The sequence below is a fragment of the Hibiscus syriacus genome, unplaced genomic scaffold (genome assembly GCF_006381635.1).
Source record: "Hibiscus syriacus cultivar Baekdansim isolate YM2019G1 unplaced genomic scaffold, ASM638163v2 tig00112614_pilon, whole genome shotgun sequence".
Taxonomy (NCBI): Eukaryota; Viridiplantae; Streptophyta; class Magnoliopsida; order Malvales; family Malvaceae; genus Hibiscus; species Hibiscus syriacus.
In genome coordinates, this window is record NW_024063369.1 from 314,607 (window position 1) to 322,799 (window position 8,193).

At 37.3% G+C, this 8,193-nt stretch overlaps 1 pseudogene; it reads right to left on the reverse strand.

The window, feature by feature from the left end:
- Positions 1-1,158: 1,158 nt before the first annotated feature.
- LOC120182074 lies at positions 1,159-6,321 on the reverse strand (annotated as a pseudogene).
- Between the last annotated feature and the right edge of the window lie 1,872 nt (positions 6,322-8,193).

Here is an 8,193-nt window from a genome sequence, read left to right on the forward strand (position 1 = left end):
CCGTCGGCGCAGTCCCAGTTATGATGTCTACGACCGCGATCGACCACAAAACCGCAACCTTTCCCGGTCACCTGGAGGCGAAAACCCTAAAAGGATTAAACTTTGAGGAGTACAGGAGGCAAAACTCCTCAAATTATCCATTTTTTTTTAAGATTTTGCTCTGATTTAATTTTGTAAAAGACAAGTTTCTTTTAAAATTCAAGCTTGGGGCTAGATGAAAAGAATTCTAGGAAGGATAAAAGCGGGACTGATGTCAGTTTGTGTTTAGGAAAAAAAAACATCCTAATTCTATTTAGGATATTTTTAATTATATTAACAAGAAATATCATTATATATATTAGGGTAAATTATATATTTTGGTTTCTTAATTATCAATTTTGTTCTGATTAGTTACTCCATTTTTTTATTTCAAAAAATATCTTATCGTTAAGTTTTAATTTTATTTTGGTCATTCACTCGTAAAAAATAAACATTGATACTGACTTATTATTATCAATGAAAAAAATTTGAAAAAAATATTATGTCAATAATATTGTTAACTTTTTTAACGGAGAGTAACTAAAATAAAATTAAAATACAACATTAAGTATGATTTAAAAAAATAATTAGATGAGTAAAACAGAACAAAAGTGATAATTGTGGTACTAAATGTGTAATTTAACCTACATATTATTCAATGACTTCTTAAGGGGCACATGGCAAGTTGGCAACTCTATCACCCACCTAATATAAACCCTAAATCCTGAACCTTGGATATCGAAACCCTAAACTTAAGCCTGCATACTCTAGGAAGAAACCCTTTCCTAATCTGCTAGAGCCGACTGTAAGTCGATACCGTTTGCCAAGCGGTTGAAATGGCGTTAACAAAGTATTTTTGAAAGAGACTGAAGCTTTTGGCAGTATCGTATAATGCTAACATTCTACTGATATTATTTGGTTATTGGATTTGCCTTTACCTTTCCCATGTCTTTTCCCATCTGTTACAATGGTAAATGAGTTTGTGTAACACTGATACACTGTTTTAAGGAAGCTTGCGTTGAAGCATGAAAGTGTTGAGTCAAAAGTTGGGGGTAAATGACTTCGAAATATGCCTAATGCCCCCCTACAACCAAAAGCAAAGGAAATGAACAAACCTAGAGGTCAATTTTTCACATATAATGAAACTAAGAATATTGTCTTCTTAGCAAATGGTTATCCTATTTACACGTCAGCATCACATTAAACCAATAAAAATAATGATGACCTCATCTAACACCCAACCATGAAGACCCACATTATGGGTATTGGTTGGTCCCCCCACCCCCAAAAAAAAATAAAAGAAAAAGAAAACTTTGGTTCCTACTTCAAAACTAGGGGACCCAACCCTCCATCTTAGCATTATCCTCCCTACTTAAGATCAAGAACCCCAAGTGATTGTGAGAAGTCCTCTGGTTCCTCAACCATAAAAAAACCCATGTGGTGCTTTTTCACTAAACATAAAGACCTTGGTCCCCCTCAAAAAATCTTTGTAATGCGTCCTACACCTGGTCCCTTGACAATTTCATCTGCTCTAGCGATAAAATACTAAATGCAGTTTGCTTTCAGTAACTCAGAACTCCGAAAGGTGGAAGGGGCAATGTAATCAAGATTGGAGTACGTTTCTCCTTGCAACTGGTGTATCAGCAGAAGAATTCTCGCTCTGCTGCTTGTTGAGCTAGTTTGATGAGAACTGACAATCACATCCGATGCGGACCCGCTGCTGTAGGTATTTCTTGTCCCTGTGGCAATAACCCGGACTTGGTATTCACCCCGAACAATATTTGTGTTTGGCCTTGTGGAGGCTTCAATGGTTGCTGGGGAAAGAATTTAACATTGTTGCCAGGGGAAGTTGGAGTTCTAGCTGGGTTTTTCCACGGGTTTGATTGTGCAGCAGGGTTGCTTTGGGGCACACTTTGCGAGAATATAGCAGCATTGCTAGAAAACTTGGCAGCAATGGAAGATTCAGGCATGGTGTTGGTTGTCTGAGTTTTGCTTCGAGAAGCTGCAGCAGGCTGCTGCTGCTGATGTTGCGCCGTGTGCTGCTTCTGATGTTGAAGCAGCTGTGGATGGGAATTTGAAGAGTTGGGAACAATGGGAGGATTTACAGATACCATAGTCGCGATGGAGGAGCATGGAGGCCAATTTCCAGTGACAGGAGAGGATACAAAATTCAAAGATTTTGCTGAATTGTCAAAAACATATGTCTGACCGTTTGTCTTATGTGGCTTCCCTGAACTTGCCTTCTTAACATCATCCGTATTGGTTGAACTAGATCCACTCTTCCCATCAGATCCTTGGTGATTCTTCTGCTGTGCAGCTTGTGGTACAGGTGCAACTTGGTATCCTTGCCTACCCATCTCAGGTAGGCTATGAAAAATTGTGGGGTTCTGAGCCATAGATGAGAAGTTGAGATTTGAACCTTTGTTGTTTCCGGAAAAAGAGGCAAATGACATGGCAAATGCTTGAGGAGGAACGAGATCAACTGTGCCTCCACCCACCGATGCAGAGGGTACTAGCGCAAAGTTGAGTGGCTGATGATGAACTGGTGGGTTCTGACCATGAACCTTTTTCTGTGCGTTCGCAGTTGTATGCTCTCCACCACTCATCTCATGCTCCATTTTACGAGATTGATTGGATGAAAGCATCTTATGCTCCTGCAACTGCTGTGAATGCATGCTTTTTGAGCTCAGAAAATTATTGGCACAAACTTGTCCACCCCGCGGTTGCTGACTTTCTGGTTGCTTGTGGGATGATGATGAACCGCTTGACGAGACTGCATTTTGATAAGCCGGTTGAACTGGAGGCTGAGAGCAAGCTAGCTGCTGTTGAAGTTGAGGATGGAACATCTGAGAAGAATTGAAAGGCCCATTATAGAAAGGCAATACTTGACTGGGGGTTGGTCCTCTAATTGCAGACGGGTTTCCAGCAGGAGCAGAGATAGAAAACGGGTAACCATTGTTCTGTATTATAGTCAAGTATGGAGGTTGGTTAGACCCCAAATTTGGGTAATTAAAGCTCACAGCTGCTGCTACCCCTGGTAACACCGTAGAGCTAGTCGAGATTCCAGGTGTCGAATTATCAGTCGAGGATGCTTTACTAGTAGAGGTAGCAGGTTTGGAAGGGCCAGATTGATTTGCACTTGTTTGATACTGACTCAAAGGAAAGACGAACGCAGGGCCATGCTGCAACATGATGAAAAAGAAAATCAAGACTTGAAAATGAGAAATTCTTAGAACAAATTTAACGAAAAGGGAGTTGCAAGGATTCTTCATTAACTTAAAAAGTATGACATACCATCAAGTTACCAGCAGATACTGGTTGAGAAGCCTTTTGAAACGCCGCCTGCTTTATCTGTGCCATATCCTTAGTGCATTCAGAGGTTTTATCTTTCCTGGTAAGACCAGGAAAGCTCGCTGCAACCTTACTTTTCTCCTCTGCAGGGATTAGATTCACTAATGGATTTCCAAGAGTCAAAGTTTCCGCAGATGGCACCACATTAAGATAGCTGGGCTTGGCCCCAGATAGAGAAGCAAAACTGGCCGGTGGTGGCCAAAAATGGTTCACTTTTGCGTACTGCTGGTGTAATTGTATGTTATGAGCAATGTAATGATGCATGATGCATCTTTTAGGCCGAGGTTGGGAAAGTGAGAAACGAAGAGGCTGCGTATTTCCGATAGAAACTCGGTTAATTTAATGCCAAGAAAATATGCAACAAATAACCTGAGCCATATATTTAAACCTTTGGCCAAGCAAGGAAATCAGCAATTCATACCTGCAATGCCGTGGATGATCTACCGCTTGCATCCAAGGGTGAAATTGTCGGGAAGGAAGGCATATACCTGTTATAAAAATAAAATTTAAAATTACTTAGAAACAAAAATGAAGAATACAACCACATTATTTAACAACAACAAAAATGCAGGTCCGGAACAAAGTTGTGATAGCTTACCCTAAAGGTGGCAAACCATTCGGCAGGTGCACGGAACTAGATTGAGCTGAATAAGAGACGAGGATCAATTAGTACACTCGTCTTATCATAACTCAAGAAAACCAAGAGCTAAAGTTAACAAGTAGGATTCATTGAGCAACACAGTGAGTCAAACCTTAAACATATCAAAATTACCTGTTTGCGGCACTTTAGGTAGCTGTTGCTTTTGACCTTGCTCAGATATACAACAATCACTAGCAGCTTGATCCGGCTTCTCCAAATTAAGGTTCAACGAGTCTTGTTTCTCGGTCATAGTAACCATCTTCTTGTCTTTACCATCATCTGCTCTCGCTTCTTTCTTCACAGCATTTGCTTCGTCCTTAGCCAATGTCTCCGCCTTCTACATCGAAAACGAAAAGTAAGAAAAATGAATTTCAACTGAACAAAAATCAGGAGGAAACATAAGAAGAATCGAAGGTCACTCACCAACTCTATTTCCCGAGCCTTGCAATTAGGATCCAATGTGAAATCCACATAGCAATCCTTTACCGGAGATGATACCGCCGGAGGAGCCTGTCGGGAAAAGGTGGCCTTACTCAATACGCTTTTTCTTCAGAAATTCGAACAGCAATCTAAAAAGAAGTTTTCGAGAGAATGGAAATTCTCACCATCAAATCGATCTTGAACTTCTTCTCAAGCTGGCTTTCCGCTCTTCTCTCCTTGGATATTCTATTAGTATCCCACACCATTTAAAAAGAAATCAGATATCCTGAGAGCACTAGTTAAAGGAGGGGAAAAAAAGAATCTTTGATGCTTACAGTTTGATTGCAGTAGGATTCTGGAAATCAACATCCGAATTACCCGATTCCTTTTCAGTCACGTCTCTATCCACAGGTTTCGTTTCTCCAACGGATGGTTTCGAATCTCCTCGCTTAATCAAAGTTGCATTCTCCGGTGACGAGGTCACCGCTGATGCAGTTTTAGTAGCGCAGTTTTCAGAAATTACAGCATTAGGTCCTGAAATTTGACCCTTTTCCGGTGAGCAAAGTTCCGTTTCTGCCTTCTGCTCATTCTCAACTTTCGGCGGAGTTAGAGAATCCACAACTTCGACTTTCTTCTCCGTCGAGGCTGCAAGAGCCAATAAAAAAATAAAGAAAAAAGAAAACGTTTTAGAAAAAGGATCGAATGCTAAGAGTACTAACCATGGCCAATTAATGGATCCTGCTTAATTTCGGTGGAGGAAACATTTGCATCTTCAGATTCAAGCCTTGACAAAGGATTTCCAGCGCTATCTTCCTTCTTGGAGCTACGCGTTTGTTTCATCAATCCGAAAAGAACCTCTGCGATTTCAATCTCGATATCTTCTTGAACTGAGATCGACGACTTGGTCGCCTTTGGGAGTCGATTCTTGGGTCCATTTGTCTTCTGCGATGTCTCGAAAAAGAAACCCAAAAACAGCTAAATCCTCTCAATTTCGTCAAACACTAAAAGAAGGAAAAAATTTAAGATCAAAAGCATGAGCTGACCATCTTCTTCCTAGCTGAACCATTTGATGAAGACGATGAAACTCGGTCAGATTCAACGCTCCGACGAACGGGCGACAACGAAGCTCGCAAATGGTGTTGTTCATCGTCTAAGCCACCATTTTCAGCTAACCAAGTCTCATGTGACCTTTTCACTGAAGCTGAAAAAGAAAACCAAAAGAAAAAATCAGCTCCATCTGTTATATCTAAATAAAAATCATTAAAAAAACACCAATTTTGGTACCTGAGCGAGCTTTTCTAGGAACTGGAAAACTCATCATTTCATCGGTGGCCTTCGAATGGGCTGCTGCTTGCCCAGAAATTCTAGTTGAAAGTGAGATTTTACGGATACTGAGCTGCTGGGTTTCGTTATCTTCTTTTTCTTCTTCACCTGAACTTTCCTCCGTACTTTCATCTCCGTCCACCTTATTTTGTCGCCGACGCTTACTCCGATTCGACAAATCTCGGTCTCTTTCTCTCTTGCTTATTCGCTCCCTCAGCCTCACCCTTTCCTGAATCTCCATCTCTCCACCTTCTGCAAGCAACAAGAAAAAAAAACAAGAAAAAAATTATTAATCAAACAAACTCAAACTAAAATGAAAAAAAAAGTTTATTCACAGATAAAAATGAAAAGTTAAGAGAGAAAAAGTCTAAAACCAGGTGAACATCGGAGATTATTGCTTCGTTGACGACGTTTAGGCAATCCTCTTCTTCCTTCTTTCTTTCTCTCCATAATATATATACTTTTCAATCAAAATCTCAACAACAATAAAAACTTCCAACGAGAACAACCGGCCGTTAACAAATTCGCCGTCGTTTCCGGCGAAAAGAATTGATTTTGAGAACTTCCACAAGTAAAATGTCTAAAGATAAGAATTCACCGTTCTCTCTTTTACGTCCTTATATTTATTCTCAGCGAGTGCTTTTCTGATTTTTTTAACCTGACTTTTTGCTTTCTGTGCTGAAAAAAAATATCTTATCTCGTCTTTTACTTGGGTAAAATACACTACAGGGTCATTAAGTTATGTTCAAACAAATGTTTTAGTCACTAAAGTTTTAAAATTATGAAATAATTATTATATTTACCAAATTATTATAAAATAATCACTCTAATGTTATAATGAATGTAGAAATTTAATTATTTTAATTTTTCATAATTATTTTATGATAGTTTAATATAATTTAATAAATATTGTTATAATTTATTATACTTAATGATTATTTTACAACTTTTAAAACTTAAATGACTAAAATAATTATTTAAACTTATTTTAATATCCTCTTATCATTTTTTTCTTTTGGGTTATTCTTAAAATAATCATCCAGCTTAGTTGGTATAGCACAAGGTTTTTAATCTTGAAATCGTGGGATCGAGTCCCACGGAGGACATTTCATAATTCGAAAATCTCTTACGGAAGTTGTTCTCAACCTGACGTTGGAGACAACCTACTATCCTACTCCCTTATCCCATTACATATGAGAATAAGGTCAGCTAATTAAGATGATATGGATGTAATTCAATACATTATTATTATTATTATTATTTAATCAGAAACTTCATAGAAAATAATATTAACTAACTTTGAGCGGCCAGCTGTTAATCAATTTGTACTCTCATTTTTTTAATTTTTTTTTAATATTAACTTTCACTCGCGTGAAAGTGGATACCAATTCCAGTGCTGGTCATGATTTTGACGGTCCATGATTTTCCTTCGTGCAAATGGGTTGATCTTGGCCGTTCATTTTTCTCGACAGATGTGAATTCTAGATGCCTACATGACAGACACGTCACTTTCCTGATTGGAATATGGCAAATAACCACTAACTCGCCACGTTTCAGGCGTTGTACATAATATTCAATATATGATAATTTGAATATCAACAACCTTACTCACTTTGAAATTAAGGGTTGGCCCATTCTAATATAAAAAATTAAATTTATTTATTTAAATTAAAACTATCTTCTATTTAAAAGTACGATAAATTATATATTTAATATCGAAACTATTTGATACGTTTTATTATCTAAAGTTTTAATTTTCTCAAAAATCATATATAATGTTGGTTTTTATTTAATTTTAGTACACACCTTTAAAAATTTAATGAATTTAGTATTTAAATTATCAATTTTGGTTTGTTTTAATACCTAAATTTTCAATTTTTTAGAAATTAATGTTACATTTTTTAAATTTTGAATATTAGTACTAAAATGATACAAAAACTAAAGTTTATATATGCTTTTGAGAAAAATAAAAATTTAAATATTAAAACAAATAAAAAATGATAAATATGTACTAAATACGTAATTGACCCTTAAAAATACACGTAAAACCTTGTACCAATTTTGTAATCAAAACATATAGGATCTTATTTTATTATTTTTAAAGGAAAATATGGTTTGTATAAAATATTTTTACAATTTTTAATGTGACAGAGATAAATTTTAATTTAATTTATTTAACGCACATGTAGGCTAAATTTAAAAATAAGCACTGGGTGATCTAACATAGACCATTTGATCTACATCTTTAGGGTGGCGGTATCTAATCTTCAGTTTCATCTGGCGCGTGGGTAAGCAATGTGAAAAAAGGCATCACATTTTCTTTTAGTGGATCCCACCTCAGACAGCACACTTGTCGATAACCCATTGGCTGGTTTACTCAAATGAAATATCTTTCCCTTGTACCATAAAGTATGACAAGGAAGCCGGTTTTGGCCGGTTGC